General features: G+C 38.4%; 1 protein-coding gene across 11 annotated transcripts in view; it reads right to left on the bottom strand.

The window, feature by feature from the left end:
• Positions 1-27,728, bottom strand: part of NUMB (NUMB endocytic adaptor protein) — a 200,987-nt gene that overhangs the window by 153,598 nt on the left and 19,661 nt on the right. For 10 of the 11 annotated variants that reach the window (XM_049611385.1, XM_049611389.1, XM_049611391.1 and 7 more), the window contains exon 2: positions 3,073-3,204. The exons of the other annotated variant lie outside the window; for it this stretch is intronic. The gene's annotated coding sequence lies outside the window, so the exon portion shown is untranslated. The remainder of the gene's footprint in view (positions 1-3,072; positions 3,205-27,728) is intronic. 11 annotated transcript variants of the gene reach the window in all.

Genomic DNA, 27,728 nt, shown 5'->3' with positions numbered 1-27,728 from the left:
GTTTTTATTGTTGTGGCACCTGGGTGGCTCGGTCGGTTAGGTGTCCATCTTCAGTCTTCGGCCTAGGTCATGGTCTTGTCGCTCCTGAGTTAGAGCCCCGCGCAGGGCTCTGTGCTGACAGCTCAGGGCCCGGAGCCTGTTTTGAATTCGGTGTCTCCGTCTCTCTCTCTGCCCTGCCCCTGCTCACATTCTGACTCTCACACTCTCAGAAATAAATATACATTAAAAAATTTTTTTAAATGCTTAAAACAGGGGCACCTGGGTGGCTCAGTCGGCTAAGCATCTGACTCTTAGTTTTAGCTCAGGTCATGATTTTGTGGTTTGCAATCAATCAAGCCCTGTGCTGGGCTCTGCGCTGACAGTGCAGCCTGGGATTCTCTTTCCCTCTCGACCCCTCCCCACTTGCACACACATACACACACACTCTCTCCCTCTCTCTCAAAATAAATTTAAAAATGCTTAAAACAAAAAATAAGGCAAGTTAATGACAAAGGTTTTATTTATGTTTGTGTATATATGCATATATTGTTGTTATTGTTATTTAATATACAATATTTTACACTACCCATTATTCCCAATCTACATCTACTGGAAAACATCTCATCTTGTTTTTAAATGAAAAATGAAACAAAACAGCTTTCCCATTTATTACACTTTGAACTAAAATATATTGTTTCAAAGAATGAAATCATTTACAACAATGTGGATGGAACTAAAGGGTATTATGCTAAGTGAAATAACTCAGAGAAAGACAGATATCATGATTTCACTTACATGTGGAATGAGAAACTCAACAGATCAACATGGGGAAGATAAGGAAAAATAAGATAAAAACAGTGAGGGAGGCAAACCATAAGAGACTCTTAAATACAGAGAACAAACTGAGGGTTGCTGGAGGGGTGGGAGGGGGAATGGGTTAAATGGGTGATGGGCATCAAGGACGGCACTTTTCAGGATGAGCACTGGGTGTCATATGTAAGAGATCAATCACTGGGTTCTACTCCTGAAGCCAAGACTACACTGTATGTTAACTAACTTGAATTTGAATTGAAAATAATAAAGTAATATAAACTATATTATTTCATAAACTCAGTTCTGATTATTCACAGTAAAGAGCAAACTTCTGAGATTACCTCTATTGTCACAATTGCTGACTCAGTCATTTTCCACTGTAGGATATCTACCTGTGAGTACCTAGGAAATAGGACTGAACCAATGCTGCCAAATTAGGCTCATATCTAGACAGCAAAAAAATTTTCTGTGTCTAAGAGATAATGAGTATATGTATATATATAATAGTACATATTAATTATAGCTTATTTCCCACCTATAGTGAACAACATCTCCATGTAATACTTAGAGGATAATCTAAAAATATTACCCCATTACATCCAGAAATTAAGTACTAGCTATATTCAAACCTGCGACAGGTAATTTATATAAATGGTGAGTAAGTGCGATTAATACAACCAAATACTCTACAACTTGGTAAGTTTTGTTGTTCCATTGGAAAAAAATGTTTAATTACCAGAAATTTAGCAAGTAAAATTGTACAATCCAAAAAGAGCTTACATAGTTTTCCTCAAAAGCAGCAGACAAAACAAATTTGATGCATACAATAACACTGGCACTAGTTTCTTAAATCTACCATATTGGAAACCAGTTTCCCAAATAATTCTCCAATTATTAAAATAAGGGGAAAAAAACAAGTAGCCTTTGAACTAAAATAAAAGAAATATAAACTATATTGTTTCATAAACTCAGTCAATTCTGACTCAAAAACAAAAACCGAAGATGCAGATCTTATTTTTTAATGTTTATTTATTTTGGGGTGGCGGGGGAGACAGAGAATCCCAGTCAGGTTCCATGCTGTCAGCACAGAGACCAATAAGGAGCTCGAACTCAGAAACTGTGAGATCATGACTTGAGTGGAAATCAAGAGTCAGACATCCAACCAATAGAGCCACCCAGATGCCCCCGAATTTTATTTTGCATCTTGTTTATACATTTTTATCTCTATTTTTCATTATGCTGCTTTGTTGATACAAACAAAAATTCAAAATCTATTTCACCTCTTCCTGTTTAGGCATCTTATTTTCAGCATCATACTCTACTCAGACAGGAAAAGCACACAAAATTCTTACTGGACTCAGACACCATAATTTCCTGCCAATATTCCTCTTTTCATATATTATACATGTTGTTTATATTCTTCATCTTAAAAGTAATACAAACTGTGGCCCATTATATTCTTCCAAGATAGCTACAATGGGAGATTCCATCCCATTGTATCTCTTCTTATAATGAGATGTTGATATTCCTCCCTTCAAGTGGTGTGGTCTATGTCTACCCCCTCCTCTGAACATAGGTGGGCCTTACTGACTACTTCAACCAACAGAAAAAAGCAGATTTAAGACTATGTGACTTCCAAAACTAAGTCAAATATGCCATGCAATTTCACCTTGTTCTCTTGGGATGCTCTCTCTTGGAACCTAGCCACCATGCTGTGAGGAAGCCAAGCAGCCAAAAGGAAAGGTCATGTGTAGGTGTTCTGGCCAAGAGCCCAGGCTGAGGTCCCTGCCAATAGCCAGCGTTAACCACCAGACACATGAGTGTGCAAGCCTTCAAACGATTCCACCGACCAGCCAATCAACCCACCCCACCCTTCCAGCTACTCCACCTCAGGCTACATATTAACAGAGACAAACTGTCCCCCCCAAGTAAGTCTTGACCAAATTACAGAAACATAATCAAAATAAATGACTGTGGTATGTTTTGAACCACTAAGTAAACAATAGATAACATAAGCTCATAAATAAAATTTGAAAAATGCCCAAAAAGAGAAACGAGAAAACCTTTAATTACACTAAGTTTCACCACTGTTAACATTTTGACACATATTTTACCATCAAGAAAATATTTTGCCCCCCTCACCTAAGATTTCAAATGCTTTATTTTTACTGGAATAAAGGGCCACGTTTTAAAGGTAGTCAACTGTTTGTATCTAACTAGAAATAGGAAGGGAAAACATTACAGTCATTCTACTTTTCTTCTCTTTACTCTTTCACATACCTGTCCTTAGTGAGGTATCTGAGGATGGCTGGTACACCAATATTCCAATCTATGGATGTGAATCAAGACCTTGGGTTGCAAAAGCAGCTGTACTGGACCTCCTCCCTGGAAGAAGTTGCTGAAGCCCCAAATCTGAAATTTTTAAGGAAAGAAAATACTAAATATAAACATTTCCTTTCAATCACTTATAATTCCATCTCCACAACTAAATGGGTGCTGGCAGAGTAGGTTAAGATTACATGTAAGTGAACACACAGGTTTCACTAATAGTGGAGTAATTCGGATTCAAGATCCAGCTCTACTTACTAGATATATGATCTTACTGAAAGAACGAATTAGGGCACCTGGGTGGCTCGGCTGAATGTCCGACTTTGGCGCAGGTCATGATCTCCCGGTTCGTGAGTTTGAGCCCCACGTTGGGCTCTGTGCCGACAGCTGGGAGCCTGGAGCCTGCTTCGGATTCTGTGTCTCCCTCCCTCCCTCTCTCTCTCTCTGCCCCTCCCTTGCTCACACATTCTCTCTCAAAAACAAACTTAAAAAAAAAAAGAATAAATTCTCTGTGCCTAAGTCCCACCATGTAATGAAGACTGTGGTGACTGGATCAAAATCTTGGGCTAGGAGTTGGAAGACCTGGGTTCTAAACTCAGTTATCATTCTGCCTTGCTGTAAGAATTTTGATACTTCTCTGGGTTCAGATATACCATCTCTAAAAGGAGAGGGTTGTATTAGATAATGGTTCCTGAAATCTAATCCTTAAACAGATGCCAACCATGACTAAAAAATGGGTGTAAAGTTACCAACTGTGCTTACTCTGAGATTGTCTTTCCTATTTTTTGTTATTAAAATGGCTTCTTTTATGAGATGATGTGATAGACAGTAGTATAGTTTTTTAAATATCTTGAAGAGTCAAAATCAAAAGCCTATAGCCCTATGTAAACAATATAGAATTCTTTTTAGAAATTCTTGTATGTATGCAACTTACATGAGCTCTAAAACCCCCTCTACTTCTAACATTCCACATATTTACTATTCAACTAGCATTTTTTAGGTACCTAAAGTGTGACAGACACTCTACCAGTTGCTGGGGAAGCCCCAAATTAAATAAGATTAGTCCCTGCTCCTAAAAATCTCCCAATCTAATAGGGAAATAGACACATAAACCTCAAATACAATTTAACAGGCTAAGTTTTGTAATAGAGGCTTTGCACCTTGCAACATACAAGAGGTAAAATAGCGGAATGAATGAATTTTTAAATTAAGTAGGATTTTTTAAATTATTACTTAAGATTTTATTTGCAGGGGATGGGGGCACCTGGCTGGCACAGTCAGAAGAGCATTCAACTCTTGATCTCAAGGTTGTGAGTTCAAGCCCCACATTGGGTGCAGAGATTACTTAAATAAAACTTTAAAAAATGAGATTTTAATTTTTTAAGTAATCTCTACACCCAATGTGGGGCTTGAATTCACAACCCTAAGATCAAGAGTCACACACTCCACCAACTGAGCCAGCCAGGTGCCCCAAATTAAGTGGGATTTTAGAGCTTTATAATTGTATGAAGAATTACTCAACCTCTTTAAATCTCAATTTCCTTACTTGCAAAACAGGAATGATTACAGATAACACAGAGTTGTGGTAAATAGATAAAATGTAAAAACAAAGGACAATCCACCCAAAAATTTGGCTTATGTACTTTCCAGAAGACAAATTAAAAATGTATCATATATTAATGACCTGGCACAAAAGGGATTATTTACAACACTGATTTACACTCAGGGGTACCTTTGTCCACGAACTTCTAAACATCTGAAGGCTTACAACCAAGTTTGCTCCATTTATATTCCTACCACCTAGTACAATTCCTTAATAATGGCAAGTATTAATAAATAGTTTATTAGAAAAAAGGACTGAATGAACGAATGGCTTTTTAAAAAAAACAGGAACTAAAGTTATAATAGCTGAAAGTAAAAATTCTTAAGTTTTCATTCAAAACTAATTTTAAGTGTGTATCTTAAGTACCCAAACCTGTCATATTAGAACCTGGATACGCAGACCTGTTTTAAAAAGCAAAACAGGGTGCCTAGATGGCTCAGTCGGTTGAGCATCCAACGCTTGATTTTGGCTCAGGTCATGAATCTTAGGGTTATGGGATCAAGTCCTATGTCAGGCTCTGCACTAACAGGTTGGGGTCTACTTAGGATTCTCTCTCCCCTTCTCTCTCTCTGCCCCTGCCCCACTTGCATGCACACACGCACAGGTGCACACACACACACAGGTGAACACTTTCTCTCTCTCAAAAATAAATAAACTTGAAGGAAGGAAGGAAGGAAGGAAGGAAGGAAGGAAGGAAGGAAGAAAGAAAGAAAGAAAGATGAACTCCCAGGTTGGTTTATGTTCCAAGTAGTTGTCCCTAGAAGAACGGATCAGAAAAAGAAACTTAAGCACAGCATTTAAGCTTTATTCAGACCCGGAAGACAAAAATCTGACATACTTCCCACAAAGAACATGCCTATGGAAAAAAACTACAGTATCTATTTAAAAAAAAAAAACAACAAAACACTTATTTTTACTTTTTTTTTTTACTAGAATTGCTATGCTAATTACAGTGATCATAAAGAGGAAACCTTCCCAATTACAAATTAAGACCTCCTACTCAAAACTTAACTCATAAATTCTGTTTACCCAACTAAATATTTACTTTCATCATACCCGAAGATCCTCCTTTCACTTCCCAGTATCTGTTCAAAGGTGTTAGACCCAATCACCATCCAATCTCAATTCTGAATGACTTTCAAAAAATGGGTGATTACCTCCTTAATATCATATCCCCTCTTAACATGTAACCACTAACAGTTCTCATAACTACATTTTGCCAAGGCCAAGTGTGATGTGCTACTCACAACTCCAAGCCTGTGCTGCATGGCTCCAAACTATTCTTCTCCAAGTAGTAGCATGCTATTCTCTTCTCTTAATTACATATGAATTCCTTGCACTCAAAATGTGGTTCACCAACTGGTACCATCTCAGGCCCTACCTTATACCTACTAAACAGGTTCTGCATTTTAACTTGAACCTCAGGTGATTCATACAAAGAAAATTTTGAGAGGCACTGTACTAATTCAGGGTCCCTTCCTCCCACCTTACAGTTTTTGAATTGCGATTTGCCATATAAGGAAAGAGATCCTTTTTCTTTTGAGCATATTAAGACCCACCAGGGGTGCCCGGGTGGCTCAGTTGGTTGAGCGTCTGACTTCGGCTCAGGTCATGATCTCACGGTTTGTGGGTTCAAGCCCCGCGTCGGGGTCTGTGCTGACAGCTCAGAGCCTGGAGCCTGCTTCTGATTCTGTGTCTCCCTCTCTGCCCCTCCCCAGCTTGCATTCTGTCTCTCTCTCTCTCAAAAGTAAATAAAACATTAAAAAAAAAAAAAAAAAAGACCCACCAAAATGAAGTGAGGAATCTTTAAATAAGATTACACAGTTTCTTCACAACCTTCTTTTCATAAAAGACTGTAAGTTTTATGAAGCCAGAGACTTCACTGTATCCTCAAGACTAAAACAGTACCAGGTAGATATTTGTAGAAGAAACAAAATAGACAACAGATGATCCCTAAGGTCCTCTGACTTTCAAATCTTTGGCTCTTCCATTTGCTATGTAAACAAAATTCCATCTAAGGAAAGGGAAGCTAAAAGATCATCTAAATTTACAAAATAAAAAATATGCCACCTTAAATGACTTGGTCACAAGGTCACAAGGCAGGTTCACTATTAAGTTCATAAAGCTCAAAAACATTTTTATAATATCATATATATTTTTTTTAAGTTTTAACTTATTCATTTTAAGTAATCTCTACACCCATCATGGGGCTTAACCTCACGACTCCAAGATCGAGACTCACATGCTCTGGGGTGCCTAGGTGGGTCAGTAGGTTAAGCATCCAACTTCGGCTCAGGTCATGATCTCGCAGATCTCGATGTGGGGTTTAGGCCCCACATCGGGCTCTCTGCTGACAGCTCAGAGCCTGGAACCTGCTTTGGAATCTGTGTCTCCCTCTCTCTCTGCCCCTCCCCCACTCATGCTCTCTCTCAGGAGCACACACTCTCTCTCAAAATAAAATAAAACACTTAAAAAAAAGAGTCACATGCTCTTCCAACTGAGCCAGCCAGGCACCCCGGTATCATTGTATTATAAATATTAATATATTTTATAATTATATTTTAGGTCAAATGACAATACTTCCTCTACATGTACACTATCATCCAAGTAGCTAGCAAAACTCAAATATCCAGAAAAGTTGTACACTGAAGGGTTTAAGGAAACCTAAAATGTACACATTGTTGCAAAGTATCTGTACATAAAAACTGAAGATTTCATAGTATGATTAGTTTCTTCAAAGCCAGAAGCAAAGTGCTTCCAATCTTTACTGCACTTTAAGTTGAAACAGAGGAAAGAAACAAAAGGGATAGAAAAAAATAAAAATACAGAAAAGAAAAAAAAAAAATAGGGACCAGATATGGCAACCAGATAGAGAAGTGAACAGAGGTAAATAGCAATCAAAAGTCTCAAGGAACGTGATTTAGGGACTTAGAAAAGGAAAAATGGCTATAAAAGCAAAAAGCAGAGTATCAATTGAACCAACATGCATTTCAGGAACTTCTAACACACAGTGCAAGAAATTTTGGGAGCAAGTAAATTCTAGAATATCTCTGGGGTTGGGGTGCCTGGCTGGCTCAGTTGGTAGAGCACCTGACTCTTGATCTGAGGATCATAAGTTGAAGCTTCACATTAGGCCTGGAGCCTACTTAAAAAAAAAAAGAGAGAGAGAGAGAATGTTTTTTAATTTTTATTTTAGAGAGAAAGAGCGCAAATGGGGGAGACGGGCAGAGGGAGAGAGAATTCCAAGCAGGCTCCACGCTCAGCACACAGCCCATCACGGGGCTCAATCCCAGACCCTGGGATCATGACCCCAGCCAAAAATCAAAAGTGAGAGGCTCAACTGACTAAGCCACCCAGGTGCCCAGGGAGAGTCTGTTTTTAGAATATCTCTGGGATCCAGGCACCTGGTGGCTCAGTCGGTTAAGTGTCTAACTCTCAATATCGGCTCAGGTCACAATTTCACCCTTGTGGGATAAAACCCTGTGTGGGACTCCACCCTGGGTGTGGAGCCTCCTTGGGATTCTCTCCCTTTCTCTTTGCTTCTCCCCTGCTCATGCTTTCCCTCTCTCTTGCTGTCTCTCAAAATAAATAAACTTTTTTAATGTTTTTTGTTTTTTGGTTTTTTTTGAGAGGGAGAGAGAGGCAGAGAGAGAAAGAACACGAGCAGGGGAGGAGCAGAGAGAGGGAGACACAGAGGCTGAAGTAGGATCCAGGTTCTGAGCTGTCAGCACAAAGCCCAACATGGGGCCCAAATTCATGAACTTCGAGATCATGACCTGAGCAGAAGTCAGTTGCCCAACCGACTGAGCCACCCAAATCAACCCAAAACAAACAAATAAACTTTTATGAAAATGTTTAGAATATCTCTGGGGTTGGTGGATCATTTCTCCCATCTACCATAGCCTACATAACTAAATTAATAAGGAACAAGGAAATACATCCCTAACCTCTTCAGAGATCACTAAAAAGCAAATTAGGTTCAATATGTACTTTGTGTTCTATGGCAAGCACAGGTCTAGAAAGTTTTCATTAATCTCTATGAAGATTTTCATTAAAAACAAAAAAAATTAAGTTTTGATTCCTCACCTACCTTCTACACCTCATTTTCCCTATTTATGATATTAGATTTAGTCCAAAACATAGATATAATCAGTTCATGCAGAGATTTCTATTTCTAAAAGACATTTTCTAGAAATCTATTATATGCAAAACAAACAAACAAACAAAAACCCATAAATGTTAAATTAGGGTGAGGAAAGACCACCAGAACAAGGTACCGAAGTAGAAATCATAGACTGACTATAAAAATGTAAAACAGGGCTGCCTGGGTGGCTCAGGCAGTTGAGAGTCCGACTTTGGCTCAGGTCATTATCTCACCGTTCGTGGGTTTGAGCCTCACATCAGGCTCTGTGCTGACAGCTCAGAGCCTGGAGCCTGATTTGGATTCTGTGTCTCCCTTTCTGTCTCTCCCTGACTCACGCTCTGTCTCCCTCTGTCTCTCAAAAATAAATAAACGTTAAAAAAAAAATTTTTTTTTTTAATGTAAAACATCTATGAGTGCCTGGCTGGCTCAGTTGGAAGAGCATGCAACTCTTGATCTAGGGGTTCTGAGTTTGAGCCCCACACTGGGTGTAGAGATTACAATCAATCAATCAATAACTTTTAGATGTAAAACATCTGCACTGCAAAACTCATCATGAAGGAAAGTTAAGACATGAATGACAAATTAGTAAAGTATCTACAATATAAAACAGAGATTTAATGCCCTTAATGTATAAACAGCTCCTATAAATTAATAAAACATGGGTAGAAACACATGAAAATATAACTTACGAAAGAAGAAATAAAATCATAAGCACAAGATGTAAATTTCATTAGTAAGAGACACAAATTATCATTTCAGATTGACAAATACTAAAAATATCAGTAAGATCCATACTGCTCCATAAGGTATGTGTTATAATCATATAACACACCAGTAAGATGTGAATCAGTAAGATCCATAAGTGTTCTATAAGGCATATAAAATCTGGCACTCCTATTCACTACTACTGAGATTCTATCTATCAACAGTTTATCATTGTAAGAGCTTTCAAGAAAATAAAGACATTTCAAAATATGCCCATCCTTTGACCCAACAGTCCCACTTGTAAAAAATGTATTCTAGGGATGTAAAATGTAAAAAATCCCATTCTAGGGATACCTGGGTGGCTTAGTCAGTTGAGTCTGACTTCAGCTCAGGTCATGATCTCACAGTTCATGGGTTCGAGTCCCACATTGGGCTCTGTGCTGACAACTCAGAGCCTTGAGCCTGCTTCAGATTCTGTCTCCCTCTCTCCCTGCCCCTCCCCCCTCTCAAAAATAAACAAACATTAAAAAAATTTATTCTAAGTAAATGGATGTGTTTAAATATATATGTACAGAAGAGCCATTGCATATGCCCAGCATGTAGCCAGTGTTCAATTAGTATCTGATGAATAAATAGTACTGTTGAATCATAGCATTGTTCATAATAGCAAAACTGTTACCATTACAGAAGTATCTACAAATAAACCATGATATATCCATACATTGAAATCCTATACAGCCGTTAAAAATGATAATGCAGGGGCGGGCGCCTGGGTGGCTCAGTCGATTAAGCATCCGACTCTTGATTTCAGCTCAGGTCATATCTTGTAGTCAGTGAGTTTGAACTCCGGGTCGGGCTCTGCGCTGATAATGCAGACCTGCTTGGGATTCTCGCTCTCTTTCCCTCTCTCTCTGCCCCTCCCTGACTTGTGTGCACACATGTACACTCTTTCTCTCTCTCTCTCTCAAAATAAACTTAAAAAAAATTTAATGATAATGCAGATCTATAATTATTAATTAGGGAAAAAAAACAGTAAACCATATGGTGGTTCCTCAGAAAAAGTAAACACATAATTACCACATGATCCAGCAATTCCATTTCCAGGTATATTACCAATAGAATTGAAAGAAGGGACTCAAATATTTTTTACAGCAAAGTTCATAGCAGCATTGTTTATAATAGCCAAAAGATGGAAACAACCTAAATGCCCACTGAAAGATTAAATGATAAGCAAAATGTGGCATATACATACAATGGAATATTATTCAGCCTTAAAAAACAATGTTCTGACACATGCTACACCATGGATGAACCTTGAAAACATATGCTAAGTGAAATAAAACCAGATACAAAAGGACAAATATTGTATGACTGCATGTTTTTGAGATATACAAAACAGTGAAATTCAGACAGAAAGGTAGAATGGTGGTTGCCATGCGCTGGGGGAAGGGGAGAACAAGCTGTTACTGTTTAATGTGTACAGAGTTTCAGTTTAGAAAGATAAAGTTCTAGAGATGGATAGTGGTGATGGCTGCACAATAATGTGAATGTACTGAATGCCACTGAACTGTACATTCTGAAATAGTTAAAATGAAAAAAATTATAACATGGTTAAAATAGTAAATTTTATGTTATGTATATTTTATTACAATAAAAAAATTATAATGAAAACAATAACACATCTTCTAGACTGGAATAAACACTGTTTATTATTTTTGAGTTGTATTCATAAAAAGTGATATTAAAAAATGCATTACTTTGGTTATTTCTGTTCTATTATTATTATTCAGTACCCCCTACACAAGTCATCAAGAATAGTACCAAGTGCACACCTGTCAGAATGACTAAAATCAACAACACAAGAAACAACAGGTGTTGGCAAGGATGTGGAGAAAAAGGAACACATGTGCACTGTTAGTGGGAATGCAAACTGCTACAGCCACTGTGGAACACAATACGGAGGTTCTCCAAAATTTTAAAAGTAGAACTACCCTACCATCCAGTAATCTCACTACTAGGTATTTACCCTAAGACTAGAAGAACACTAATTCAAAGGGATACATGCACCCTATGTTTATAGCAGGATTATTCACAATAGCCAAGATATGGAAGCAGCCCAAGTGTCCATTGATTGATGCCTGGATAAAGAAGATGTGGGGTGTGTGTGTGTGTGTGTGTGTGTGTGTGTGTAATGGAATACTATTCAGCCATAAAAAGAATGAAATCTTGCCATTTGCAACAACATGGATGGAGTTGGAGAGTATAAGGCTAAGCAAAGTAAGTCAGAGAAAGACAAATACCATATTTCATTCATATATGGACTCTAAGAAACAAAACAAACAAGGGAAAAAGAGAGAAATCAAGAAACAGATTCTTAATTATAGAGAACATACTGATGGTTATCAGAAAGGAGGGGGGTGGAAGATGGGTTACATAGGTGACAGAGATTAGAGAGTGCACTTGTCATGATGAGCACAGGATGAGGTATGGAACTGTTGAATCATTATACTGTACACCTGAAACTAATATAACACTGTACATTAACTGGAATTAAATTAAAAGCCTAAATATAAAAAAAAAAAGTACCAAATGTAAATATTTTTCATCTGAGGTTCAAAGCATAGCTCTGTAAATTACAGTTCACATACCTATTCTAAATAATAAGACACTAAATCAGAGTTAAAACATGTAGCTTCTGTGCTTTTTACAAGTTACTTAAGATGAAAGTCAAATAAATTCCCATGTAAACTAACTCTCATCCTCTTCAGCAAAAAAATCAAGCTATCTAGAATATAGCAAAGAACTCCAGTAAGAGGAAAGATCTCAAGTATCTGCATATGCACATTAGAAAATCACCAGAAAGCTGAAGAATAAACTACCGAGATGTGATCCTTTGAGAATACACAGCTTATGGTCAAAATAAGCAAAAAGAAGGGCCAAGTCGGACATCAAAGTAAACATCAAGAATAGAAAGCTCCAACCAATCCCATCTTGCCCCTTGCATCCTCTGAGAATGGTCTGACTCTGGTATAACTCACATATTTGATTAGGGCATACCTAAATAATTCATTCCATAAAGGAGTGAAAGGTATGTAAGGGGTGAATCCAAATTTAGTCCTATCTGAAACTTTATTGAGCTCAAGTACCAGAAGTTTCCAGGTGTGGGAGCAGTGCTCTGCTTATCCAGGTGCACTCTCACCTCATGAGATGCTGCCCTCTGGCACACTCTATAGGCAAAGTTAAGTCAACACACTGCTCTCCACAAGAAACCAAGGCACCTATTTTAAACTGTGAAAACATTTGGGTCACAATTAGCACTTAAAGAGGACGAGAAAACTAGGGGCACCAGGATGGCTCAGTTGGTTACACATCCAACTTCGGCGCAGGTCATGATCTCGCGGTTCGTGGGTTGGAGCCCCCACATCAGGCTCTGTGCTGACAGCTCAGAGCCTGGAGCCTGTTTCGGATTCTGTGTCTCCCTCTCTCTGCCCCTCCCCTATTCACGCTGTCTCTGTCTCAAAAATAAATAAACGTTAAAAAAAAAAATTAAAGAGAGAAAGAGAAGTAAAATGGAAAAGATGAGTGCATCACCTATATTAAGGATGAATACCAATCTCATTTTTCTTTCAACTCTGTGTATGGGGGGCAGGTCACCATATCAAAAATGTTTAAAATTCACTGCTGTAGGGAAATGCTTGTATGTTTACACCTGAAGACAAGCAAAAATATGTGTGCAATACCAACAAAATGGAAATAAAACAAATGTCCATCTTTAGAAGAAAAGATAAATTGTGGTACAGTCTTACAATGAATACATATATCTGAGAAAATGAATCATGGTTACACACACTGATATGGATGAATCTTAAAAACAGAATACTGAGGTGTGCCTGGGTGTTTTAGCTGGTTAAGCGTCTGGCTCTTGATTTTGGCTCAGGTCATGATCTCACAGTTCGTGGGTTTGAGCCTCACATCGGGCTCTGTGCTGACAGTGCGGAGCCTACTTGGGATTCCCTCTCTGTCTCTCTCTCTCTCTCTCTTTCAAAATAAACTTAAAAAAAAATACTGATTAGCCAAAGCAAATAAAAATATATACGTAGTATATGTATATATGTGTAACATGGTTCCATTTTTACATCTAAAAAATAGGCAATACTAAGCAATATAGTTTTGAAATACATACAAATGCAGTAAACTTAAAGGAAGGGAATAATAAAACCAAAATAAATTTCTGAATAGTTTCATCCCCAGTGGAGAGGCAGGTGAGTGGAAATCAAGGAGAAACATACCAACAATATTGGTGATGTTCTATTCCTTAACCTGGGTGATGAGTTCACAGCTATTGGTTTTATTACACGCTTCATTACTTACATACACAGTACCATATTCTCGTCTGCATATTAAATACTTCATAATGGGAAGGGAAAACAGAAAAGGAAAAGAGAGGGGAAGGAAAAAGAAGGATGGACACCTATAACATAGGTCAACATGCACCTCCTATCTCTCCCTGGGCAGGCAATGTAAAGTCCCATTAAATATAAGCTTCGTTCTGTAAAGTCCCATTAAATATAAGCTTCGTTCTTAACTTCATTAAGCTTGGCTTAAATATAAGGCAAAACTGGTGCAGCCACTCTGGAAAACAGTATGGAGGTTCCTCAAAAAACTAAAAATAGAACTACTCTACAACCCAGCCATTGCACTACTAGGCATTTATCCATGGGACACAGGTGTGCTGTTTCGAAGGGACACATGCACCCCCATGTTTGTAGCAGCACTATCAACAATGGCCAAAGTTTGGAAAAAGCCCAAATGCCCATCAATGGATGAATGGATAAAGAAGATGTGGTAAATACATACAATGGAATATTACTCGGCAATCAAAAAGAATGAAATCTTGCCATTTACAACTATGTGGATGGAACTGGAGGATATTATGCTAAGTGAAATTAGTCAGAGAAAGACAAAAATCATATGACTTCACTCATATGAGGACTTTAAGAGACAAAACAGATGAACATAAGGGAAGGGAAACAAAAATAATATAAAAACAGGGAGGGGGACAAAACAGAAGAGACTCTGAAAGATAGAGAACAAACAAAGGATTGCTGGAGGGGTTGTGGGAGGAGAGATGGGCTAAATGGGTAAGGGGCATTAAGGAATCTACTCCTGAAATCATTGTTTCACTATATGCTAACTAATTTGGATATAAATTTTAAGAAATAAAAAATCAAATTAAAAAAAATATATAAGCTTCATCCAGAAACCCCACTAAAACATAAGATTTTTTTTTTAAGAGCACAAACCTGAAATGAAGGCAATTTTTCTATCCTCAGTTTAAAAAAAAATTTTTTTTAACGTTTATTTATTTTTGAGACAGAAAGAGAGACAGAGCATGAACGGGGGAGGGGCAGAGAAAGAGGGAGACACAGAATCGGAAGCAGGTTCCAGGCTCTGGGCTGTCAGCCCAGAGCCCGACGCGGGGCTCGAACTCATGGACCGCGAGATCGTGACCTGAGCTGAAGTCGGACGCTCAACCAACTGAGCCACCCAGGTGCCCCTCTATCCTCAGTTTTTAAAAATTAAGATGATACCTGATGTAATATAAGAAAAGGGAAAGTAACTTAAAATAATACATTATAATATGTAAATGCTCAGGTATAACCATCTTAGATTTCATATTATTAAGGAAATAGACACTGGCACATATACACAGAAATGCCATGCACACGACATCTACAAAGTAGACTGACACAAATGAGTTGTACTGGAAAATCAGATGCCAAAAGGGGCAATGTCATCGGTAATACGATTTTCCAAAAACAGTTAACAACTCATTAAAGTTCTGAACAAAACAAAGTAAAATGTAAGACTAAAGTAGTTGCATTCCTGGAAAATTTAGTGTCTATTAAAACCATACAAAATACTACTTTGTTTAAATGTGTTTAAGTGTGGGGTGCCTGGGTGGCCCAGGCTGTTAAGTGTCTGACTTCCACTCAGGTCATGATCTCACAGTTCGTGAGTTCAAGCCCCATGTCTGGCTCTGTGCTGACAGCTCAGAGCCTGGAGCCTGCTTCAGATTCTGTGTCTCCCTCTCTCTCTGCTCCTTCCTCACTTGCGCTCTCTCTCTCTCAAAAATAAACATTAAAAACAATTGTGTTTGTTTTTTTATTTGGTTTGGTGCAAAAAGGTGATTTTATTAAAGCAAGAGGACAGGACCCATGGGCAGAAAGCTGCAAAAAAACCTTTTTTAATGTGTTTAAATGCATAACAGAATTAACATCAGATAAGTGCAAACAGGTTTTTCACCTACAAGATCTGGGAAAAAGTTCAAAAATCATGCAGAACTGTCTCCAACATTGTAGAATATATGGCATTTTTGGCTCCTGCTCATTGAATGCCAATAATATATACCCACCCCACCTTCATTACTGTGGCAACCAAAAGCGCACCTTCAAAAATTCAAACATTCATAGGGGTACTGACCCCATTGAAAACCAGTGACTACAAGAAAGGATAAGTCCCAGTGTGGCCTCCATACAGCCTTTATTTTCATGACACCATAAAGCTGAATGTAATGATAAAGCCTACCCAATTTCTAACTTTGGCAAAGAAGAAATCCTCATACAGCGAAGAAATTTATTATTAGAGAAAGTATAAAGGCAGGTTAAAACACAAGGATACTTACCCTAAATGAAATTGATACATTAAACCAAAGGTTGGCAATTTTTTCACCCATGTGACATCAATCTTTGAGGGCAGTGTTATTTTGCTAAAATACAACAAATGTCCCAATTGAAAAGCACTGTAACACTCAAAACATGTTATAGTTTACAGAGCATTATTTAATTTGAATCTTTATAGCAATTCTATGAGACAGATACTATTATTCTTTTTATATTACTTATAAAGAGAACAACAAAAAAAGGTCAAAGTCACAGAGCTGGTAAACTGAGAGACAGGACTTCAAGTCCTCGGATTTCAAATCCTGTGTTCTTTCCATCAAACTATACTGCTTCACAAAGATTCAATATGGCAATACAGATAAAAAGAAACTCACTAGGATACCTAGGTGGCTCAGTCGGTTGAGCATCCAACCTCGGCTCAGGTCATGACCTCACGATTCATGAGCTGGAGCCCCACATTGGATTCTGTGCTGACAGCATGGAGCACGCTCGGGATTCTCTCTCTCCTTCTCTCTGCCCCTCCCCACCTTGTGCTCTCTCTCTCTCTCTCAAAATAAATAAATTAAAAAAAAAAACTCATCAGTCAATACAACAGAAATGTTAACAGCAAAAGATCAATATAAAATCTCGATGTATTTTGATATATCACAGACAGTTGTACTACCCACAGTAGTTATTGCTGAATATGAGAAATTTTTAAAGATTTTTAAGTAACCTCTACACCCAACATGGAGTTCAAATTTATAATCCAAGATCAAGAGTCACAGGGGTGCCTGCGTGGCTCAGTCAATTAAGCATCCAACTCTTGATTTCAGCTCAGATCATAATTTCACAGTTCATGGGATCAAGCCCTGCATCAGGCTCTGTGCTGTCAGATTCTCTCTCTCCCTCTCTCTCTGCCCCTCCCCCGCTCATATGTGCCTGCACCCTCTAATAAATAAATATACTTTTTTTAAAAGAGTTGGGGTGCCTGGGTGGCTCAGTCGGTTGAGCAGCCAACTACAGCTCAGGTCATGATCTTGCGGTCTGTGAGTTCAAGCCCCGCGTTGGACTCTGTCCTGAGAGCTCAGAGCCTGGAGCCTGCTTCCAATTCTATGTCTCCCTTTCTCTCTGCCCCTTCTCTGATTGCTCTCAGTCTCTCTCTCTCTCTCTCTCTCTCTCTCTCTCTCTCTCTCTCTCTCAAAAATAATGAATAAAAAATTAAAAAAAAAAAAGAGAGAGTTGCATGCTCCACTGACTAAGCCAGCCAGACACCTCAGAAAAAAGTAAAATTTTAGCAATTACCATGATATATAGTATGTGATTACTTCCTAACATCAAAAAGGTTCTGGATCGCAATTTTAATCAATCTTCTACTTAATCCAACATTCCAGAACCACACCATTGATTCTGAGAGTTAAAGGGTTAACAATGTATTTTTTTAAAACCTTTCAATTTGGGGAGAAATGCATAACCATTAAAAACTTTATAAAATCTCGGCTTAACCACAGCACCTCTAACGTAGTTACTAGATCAGTCCTTTCAGAATAAATTCTCTGAAGTTCATTTGAGAATAACAAAATGATGAGATGGTATATTGAATTAGTTCTCATTCATGACTGGTAGATTACTTTAAAACTCTAAATAGTATTGTGCTATGCTTCTTAATTGATAATACACTTTCATAGATCCAAACACTCAGGTGCACACAATAGTTTACAATATAAGACAAAAATAAAAGCAAAGGCATACTCAGAGTTTGATGTAAAAGGAAAAAGGAAGTAGTATATCTTATTATTTCAACTGAAGTAATAAGGAAGATCATTTATCAGCAAGCACAATCTTCTTAGACTCATCTCTAAAGGGAAGAATAATATAGTCTTCCTAAAAAGTAATAGACAATAATCTACAAGACTCAACTCTCCACTAAATTGAATCCAAACCCCAAGAATAATAATTTGGCATTTCTATTTTATGTCTTTTAATGTTTATTTATTTTGAGAGAGAGAGAGAAAGAGAGAGTGCATGTGTGGAGAGGGGGGTGCAGAGAGAGAGGGAGAGAGAGAATCCCAAGCAGGCCCCATACTCAGCATGGAGCTTGATGCAGGGCTTGATCCCACAACTGTGAGATCACAACCTGAACCAATATCAAGAGTTGAAGGCTTAACCAACTGAGCCACCCAGGAACCCCTTGACATTTTTTTTTTTTTTTAATGTTTTTATTTATTTTTGAGACACAGAGTGTGAGCAGGGGAGGAGCAGAGAGAGACAGAGAGGGAGACACAGAATCCGAAGCAAGCTCCGGGCTCTAAGCTGTCAGCACAGAGCCCAACGTGGGGCTTGAACTCATGAGCAGAGAGATCATGACCTGAGCCAAGGTCAGAAGCTTAACCAGGTGAGCCACCCAGGCGCCCCTTGAATTTCTATTTTAAAAGAAACAATTTCTTTTCATCTATACTTCTAAATTCACGGGTAAAGTTTGAGTAGGGTGAAGACTTTAGGTAGTGAAAATATGCAAGCATATTAGTTATAAACTACACACATGCTGTCTTATAACATACTTTTTAAGATTTATTTTTAAGTAATTTCTAGACCCAAACATGGAGCTTGAACTTACAACCCCAAGATCAAGAGTCACATACTCTACAGACTGAGCCAGCCAGGAGCACCTGCCTTATATTTTATCTCACCATTTTGTTCCTCTTTCCCAAAGAAGAGTTATACTCAGTCATAACTATGATTGTTTAAGCCAAAAACTCTACCTCAAACAAAACCCTAATTTTCTCCCTCATACACAGTTACTTCCCTTTTCCTGACTTGAAATTCACTCCATTACAACTTCCATAATCTCTGTGATATCTATACATACTGCACTGACTTTTTTTATTAGTAGCTAATGGAAAATATATGCAATAGAACTTAATATCAATTGTTTGAATATTTTAAAATGCCAGCACAAATACAAAGAATTAAGCACTTAAGCACTTTATTATATTGAAAAAAATTGCAATTCATCTTGAAAAACCTCAAATTCAAAGTTGCTAAGACACACATTAAAATTAGATTTAAATGTCTTACCCAAAAGCCTCAAAACATGCCATAATCCCCAGACATATTTGCAGAAATTTCAAATACTGATTGACCAGTGTTTTGGGGTCATTATACATATAGATATGGATATGGAAATGGATATAGATATAGATATCTGTCTAAACACAGAAACCAAAAAGGAATTACAGGACTTACTTGAAAATTTAAGAGCTACCATATATAAAGCACTTATATAGGCTAGGCATTGTTCATAGAATTCAGATACAGTATGTATATAATCTCATTTCATCAGCATAAAAAACAAGAGGTAATGGCTATAATTCAAATTTCGTTTTTATTTTTTTAATATTTATTTTTGAGAGAGCAACAGAGTGCGAGCAGGGGAGGGCCAGAAAAGGTGGGGGTGGGGGGGGTACATAGAATCCAAAGCAGGCTCCAGGCTCCCAGCTGTCAGCACAAAGCAGGACACAGGGCTCAAACCCACGAGCGGTGAGATCATGACCTGAGCTGAACTTGGACGCTCAACTGACTGAGCCACCCAGGAGCCCCTATAATTCCAATTTTAAAGATGAAAAACTGTGACTTTGAAAGATTAAAAAGATTTCTACGCGGTGCAGTAAATTCACCCAAATAACAATATACAAAATATGTCAAATACATAAATAAACAATGCATAACTAGCTCAAAAAATAACATAAATCTCTCTCAAGCAGCACTAAGAAACATAAATGCAAATTGGCAAGCAGGGCTAAAGCCACGAACCCACTAGGGTCCTAGTCCAGAAACAGTGGCAGCTGGAAGTTTGGCTTCCCTGGGGAACAAGGACTAAAAGTGCTCCATATAAGACAGAGGGTTTATCAGAGCTAAGCCAGAGCAAGGGCTGGGGTAGGGCTCCCTCATAAAGAAAACTTGGGGTGCCTGGCTGGCTCAGTCAGTGGAGCATGCGACTCTTGAGCTCAGGGTTGTGAGTTCAAGCCCCACAATGGATACAGAGATTACTTAAAAATAAAATCTTTAAAAAAAAAAAAAAAAAAGAATACAACTTGCCAACTCTGCCAGGAGGTATGGTTTATACTAAGTCACTCCAATGAAGGTTGCAGGACACAGACCCAGCTTCAAAACCAAAAAAGTAACCAGGCCACCTGCTAGCTCTATGACTAGATCTGCAATATCCACACTATCACCAATATCTCTGAAGGGCAAGAACTCTAAACCCGGTTCTAGAATTGGGGTCCACAGGCAAGTATAAAATTTCTATACAAGGAGGGAGGTGAACACAGAGGGACAGTGAAAGCTCACTACGTCTCAATAATATTTGCAAATGGTATATCTGAAAAGGGGTTAATATTCAAAACATATAAAGAGTGTATATAACTCAACGCTAAAAATAAACATAATAATAATAATCTGATTAAAATGGGCAGAGGGCCACACCCAAAAAATAATCCAGTGAAGAATGGGCAAAAGACATGAATAGATACTTGTCCAAAGAAGACATCCAGATGGCCAACCGACACATGAAAAAATGCTTAACATCACTCATCATCAGGGAAATATGAATCAAAACCACAATGAGATACCACCTCACACCTGTCAGAATAACTAACATTAACAACTCGGGCAACAACAGATGTTGGCAAGGATGCAGAGAAAGAGGATCTCTTTTGCATTGTTGGTGGGAATGCAAGCTGGTGCAGCCACTCTAGAAAACAGTATGGAAGTTCCTCAAAAAACTAAAAATAGAACTACCCTACAACCCAGCCATTGCACTACTAGGCATTTATCCAGGGGATACAGGTGTGCTGTTTCGAAGGGACACATGCACCCCTGTATTTATAGCAGCACTATCAACAATGGCCAAAGTATGGAAAGAGCCCAAATGTCCATCGATGGATGAATGGATAAAGAAAATGTGGTGTATATATATATATACAATGGAGTATTACTCGGTAATCAAAAAGAATGAAATCTCGCCACTTGCAACCATGTGGATGGAACTGGAGGGTGTTATGCTAAGTGAAATTAGTCAGAGAAAGACAAAAATCATATGATTTCACTCATATGAGGACTTTAAGAGACAAAACAGATGAACATAAGGGAAGGGAAACAAAAATAATATAAAAACAGGGAGGGGGACAAAACAAGAGACTCATAAATATGGAGAACAAACTGAGGGTCGCTGGAGGGGTTGTGGGAGGGGGGATGGACTAAATGGGTAAGGGGCATTAAGGAATCTATTCTCGAAATCATTGCTTCACGATATGCTAACTAATTTGGATGTAAATTTTAAAAAATAAAAAAGTTAAAAAACAAACAAACAAACAAACAAATAAATAAATAAATAATAAAATGGGCAGAGGGCCTGGGGCGCCTGGGTGGCTCAGTCGGTTAAGTGTCCAACTTCAGCTCAGGTCATGATCTCATAGCTGGTGGGTTCAAACCCCCCGTTGGGCTCTGTGCTGACAGCTTAGAGCCTGGAGTCTGCTTTGGATTCTGTGTCTCCGTCTCTCTCTACCCCTCCCCCACTCATGTGCATGTGCTTGCACTCGCACTCTCTAGCTCTCAAAAATAAATAAACATTTAAAAAAATCTTTTAATGGGCAGAGGGCCTAAATAGGCATTTTTCCAAAGAAGACATACAGATGGCCAAGAGACACATGAAAAGATGCTCAACATTACTAATCATCAGAGAAATGCAAATCAAAACCACAATGAGCTATTACCTACACCAGTCAGAATAGCTACTATCCAAAAGAAAAGAAATAACAAGTGTTGGCGAGGATGTGGAGAAAAAAGAACCTGCATGCACTGTTGGTAGGAATGTAAATTGGTGCAACCACTATGGAAAACAGTAGGAAGGTTCCTCAAAAAATTAAAAATAGAAATACTATATGATCCAATAATTTCACTACTGGGGATTTACCAAAAGAAAGCAACACTATTCAAAAAGATATATGCATCTTTGTTCACTACAGCATTATTTACAATAGCCAAGACATGGAAGCAACCTCAGTGTCCATCAACAGATGAATGGATAAAGCAGATGTGTTACACACACACAGACATACAAGAGGAATATTACTCAGCCATAAAAAAGAATGAGGTCTTGCCACTTGCAACAATATGGACAGACCTGGAGGGCATTATGCTAAGTGAAATAAGTAAGACATCAAAAGACAAATACCACATGATTTCACTTATATGTGGAATCTAAAAAGCAAAACAAAATAGAAATGGACTTATAAACACACAAAATAAATTAGTGGTTGCCAGAGGGGAGAGAACAGGAGATAGGCAGAATAGGTAAAGGGAATTAAGAGGTACAAACTTCCAGTTATAAAATAAATAAGTCATAGAGATGAAAAGTACAGCATTGGGAATATAGTTAATAATATAATAACACTGTATGGTGACAGATGGTGACTATATTTACTGAAATGAGCATTGTATAATGTATAGGATTGTCTAATAACTATATTGTGCACCTGAAATTAATATAACATTGTATGTCAACCATACTTCAATAATAAAAACTTAAAGAAAATAATAGAAAATAATTATACTTTCCTTTAAAAAAAGAAGACAAATCTGTTATATTCTGGACATTCCATTCTCCATTTCCTGAATGTGTAACTAATTAAGACTTTCTGGTGCTTCCTCATACCCATGGGTATTTGTAAGATAAATCCTCATTACTTAAAATAACCAGAAAAAACCTACCAGTTAATAATCATGATAATCTGAAAAGGGTTTTTTTTTTTTTTAATGCAATAAAGTTACAAAAACCTATTTCTAACTGGCAGCCTTTGACAACTCCAAAACTAAAGCATACAGGTTGCCACAACTAAAGAAAAGTGTCTTTATAACTAAACTTGTTGATTATGTCTAAGCAAACTTTAAGTGATGCAGGATCTCTCAAATTTAGCCTTCCTATTATCAACCAGACACAGTCCTATTATCAACCAGACACAGGACTTTCCTACCACTAGGAAGGGAGTGGTTTCCAGCTTTAGGATGACACAATTGAAAGGTTCCAAAAAGGAATTAAAAATAGTCTCTAGAAGGAATAACTCAGAATAAAAAGTGTGTTCTAGTAAAACAAACATCAAATTAGTAATCCGTTACTTAAGTTCTAGACCTACCTCTGTCACTAACTAGTTGTGTGACTTTGGCTAACCTAACTTAGGCTTCAGGTTCTTTTTCCCTACTAATTCTAACATTATAACATTCTTTAAAACACCTGACAGGAATGTTTGCTCCACATAAACAAATTCCAAATTTTCATGTTTTCTAAAGTTTCAAAGAACTTCACAAATGCTAATGATGCCTATCACTCTCTCCTCCCAAAAAAGTCACATAAGTAGAATCTAAAACATTTCCTTGAGGGGCGCCTGGGTGGCTCAGTCAGTTAAGTGTCCGACTTCGGCTCAGGTCATGATCTCACAGTTCGTGAGTTCGAGCCCTGCGTCGGCTCTATGCTGACAACTCAGAGCCTGGAGGCTACTTCAGATTCTGTGTCTCCCTCTTTCTGCCCCATCCCCACTCATGCTCTGTCTCTCTCTGTCTTAAAAATAAATAAAACATTAAAAAACATTTTTTTAAACATTTCCTTGAGAGTTTTCCAAAGTACTTTAATATTTTTTAATGTTTATTTATTTATTTTGAGGGAGAGAGAGAGAGCACATGCATGCACATAGGGTCAGAGAAAGAGGGGGAGAGAGAATCTCAAACAGGCTCCACACTGTCAGCAAGGAGTCCAATGTGGGGCTTGATCTCACAAACCATGAGATCATGACCTGAACCAAAATCAAGAGTTGAATGCAACCGACTGGAGTTACCCAGGCACCCTGAAATTCAGTTGTTTTTTTTGATGTTTGTTTATTTTTGAGTAAGCAAGAGAGAGAGACAGCACGCAAGTTGGGGAGGGGCAGAGGGAGAGGGAGACAGAGAATCTGAAACAGGCTGCAGGCTGTCAGCACAGAGCCAGACATGGGATTCAAACTCACCAAATGTGAGATCATGACCTGAGCTGAAGTCGGAGACTTAACCGACTGAGCCACCCAGGCGCCCCCCGAAATTCACTTTCAAGTGTATACTTCTGAATTTTAAAACTACATACAGTCATATAACCATCACCACAATCAAGATACAGAACAGATACAGGCAATGTAGAATACTTCCCAAAAAAATTCCCGCATGCCCCCCACTCCCTGGCAACCACAGTTTTCTGTCCCTTTAGCTTCACTAATTCCAAAATATCTTAAAATAGAATCATACAGTATGTGGCCTTTTATGTCTGGCTTCTTTCACTCAGCATAATGCATTCGATATCCACCTATGCTGCTGTATGCACTACCAAATAGTATTCCACTGTACAGAGGTACCAGAGTTGATCAATTCACAGATGAAGTACATTTGAATTTGTTTCCAGTTTGGGGTATTAGCACAGAGGTTTTGCTTGACTGTAAGTTTTCCTTTCACTTGAGTCCTAGGAGTGGAACTACTAGATCACTACAGTACGTACGTGTTTAACTGTATGTGAGTACCTGCCAAACTGTTTTCTAAAAAGACTGTACCAGCAATGAATAAGAGGTTTCTGGGTTGTTTTGTTTTTTTTTTTAAGTTTTTATTTTGAGAGAGAGAGAGAAAGAGAGAAAGAGAGAAAGAGAGAAAGAGAGAAAGAGAAAGAGAAAGAGAAAGAGAAAGAGAAAGAGAAAGAGAAAGAGAGAGAGAGAACACACACAAGGGAGCACAAATTGGGGAAGGGCAGAGAGAGGAGAGAGAGAGAATTCCAGGTAGGCTCCACGAGACCAGCACAGAGCCCGACATGGGGCTTGAACTCACAAACTATTGAGGCTGTGACCTAAGCCAAAATCAAGAGTCAGACACCGAACCACCCAGATACCCCTGAATAAGAGCTTTTTAATGGTTTTAAGGAAAAATAAATTTATATCTTATGTTACAAATTTCATAGAAAGATCCCACATAGATCCAGATATTTATCAGAGGAAATTTTCCTATGTGCTATATATGTGTAGAAAGCAGTTAACAAAGAATGTTGATTTGATAAATATTCACATTTATCAAATAGATATTTTTTAATAGGCTTTAAAATGTCATGTTTGAAATCATACTCAGGTCGTGATCTCATCGTTTGTGAGTTCAAGTCCCACATCGGGCTCTGCAGCAAGAGCTCGGGGCCTGCTTGCAATTTGTTCTTTCTTTCTTTCTCTTCCTCTCTCTCTGCTCCTCCCCCATTTGTGCTCTCTCTCTAGATGAATAAATAAACTTTAAAAAAAAAAAAAAAAAGATGCTCAACCAACTGAGCCACCCAGGTGCCCCAAAATAAATGTTGGTTTTAATGAGACCACCTACTTATGAAACCCTCCACTTCCACTTTCTCCCTATCATTCTCCTGGTTTCACTTGTCTTTTTTATCCAATACAGATTTCACAGTTCAATTACTGCTTGCACCCAATTTGTTTCCCACGTCTCCTTCACACTCTCCTACCAAAACTCCTGTTAACCTTCTCTATGACCACAACAGAGCAGCCAAATAGTGACAAAAATCACATATCCACTCAGACTGATTACTGTCCTAAATTCACAATTAACAACTTCAACCACAGCAATATTACTCTAAAAGCTCTCTGTAGTGGCTGTTTTATAACTTGTCCTCAATCCTTAAACATTTCACCCCTCCTCTCCATTTCTCCTGCTCCTTAGTTTACAATACTTTTATTAAGAAAATAGAAGCCATCAGGGGCGCCTGGGTGGCTCAGTCGGTTAAGCGTCCGACTTCGGCTCAGGTCACGATCTCACGGTCCGTGGGTTCGAGCCCCGCATCGGGCTCTGTGCTGACAGCTCAGAGCCTGGAGCCTGTTTCCGATTCTGTGTCTCCTTCTCTCTGTGACCCTCCCCCGTTCATGCTCTGTTTCTCTCTGTCTCAAAAATAAATAAACGTTAAAAAAAAAAATTTTTTTTTAAAAAGAAAATAGAAGCCATCAGATGAAAGCTCCCTATTTTTCCACAACCAAATCTATAACATACCCCCCCCCCAAACTGAACCAGTCATCTTCTTTTCCCCTACTTTAAAATGAGTAAGCATCTCTGGTTACTATTAAATGGCCACTTAAGTTTGCTCTTTGTAGTATCTTTCACTTAAAGATTTCCTTCCTTTCATAATTCACTCTGGTATCATCAATTGTTCCTCCTCTACAAGATCATTCTCATTACCATGTAAACATGTACCATTACCTCCCATAGTTACAGGGTTTTTTTTTTTTTTTACGAGTACCCCATCATTCCCTACACAGCTATGCCCCACCTCCTCCCCCATTCCTCAGTTGACATTTATAGTCACATTTCTCAGAAAAGTATCAGCTCTCACAGCCTCTAATTCCTAACCTTTCATTCACTATTCAACCTGCTCCAAACTGATCTACCTTCACAAGTTCATTGAAACTGCCTCTTAAACAGTTAAGGAATTAACTGTTTAAGAACAGTTCCTTCACTTAAAGGAATATTATTCCTTTACTTAAGGGATACTTAAGTTATTCCTTAACTTAAAGGAATAAATGAAGAGAGCTTAATGGACAGACTATTTAGAGAGCAATTAAGAAGCTATTACCTTCTCTAAACACCTAGAAGGTACAGGGGTACAAGTTCTCACCTCTCTGTAACCTTAAGTTACTGGAACCAGAAAAGGCTATGGCAGTGGAAAAGGTACTTTGCAGCTAAGCAGCCACAGGTGGAGGTATGCAGTTTTTGCCTAAACTGCAGCCACATAGGAAAGAGGAAAAGGAATAAAAACCCTAATCTCTTTTTCCTTCCACTGTCCAATCTCCTGTCAATTGTACCTCCACTGGCGGAACACAACATGAAGCTAGAAGGCAAAGAAGCCTAGATGATATAAACCATGGAGGTCAGCCTTCTGAAGCACAAAGCAGAGAAGAAAAGGGCAAAAACAGATCTGGAGAGACATACAGAGATGACCAACACAAGATTGTCAATAATTTCCATTTTGATATATCAAATTGGCACGGTTCCTCTCTCCTCTCTTGGCTTCCATGACATGACAAATCCTAGTTTTTCCCCATATAAACTCCCTCCTCCCCCTTCATCAGATGGCATATAAACTCCCTCCTCCCCCTGCCATCAGATGGCATCATCAGTTGCTCTGAGCTCATTACCAGACAGCTGATCTTACCTTTTCCTCATGCCTCTCAATCCCATCTATATAATGACAATTCCCAACAGCACCTTTCCTTAAGCTCCAGCCGCCCATATCCCAACATTATCATTTCAGATGTCACTTGGAAATTCACAGATCCAAAACAATCATTCTCATCCTCTTAAAAAAAGTTCGGGGGGCGCCTGGGTGGCTCAGTCGGTTGAGCGTCCGACTTCAGCTCAGGTCATGATCTCGCAGTCTGTGAGTGTG

This window comes from Panthera uncia (assembly GCF_023721935.1).
Source record: "Panthera uncia isolate 11264 chromosome B3 unlocalized genomic scaffold, Puncia_PCG_1.0 HiC_scaffold_1, whole genome shotgun sequence".
In the NCBI taxonomy this organism is placed as follows: Eukaryota; Metazoa; Chordata; class Mammalia; order Carnivora; family Felidae; genus Panthera; species Panthera uncia.
Note: the sequence above shows the minus strand (reverse complement) of the source record. Positions and strands in the feature narration are given on the sequence as shown.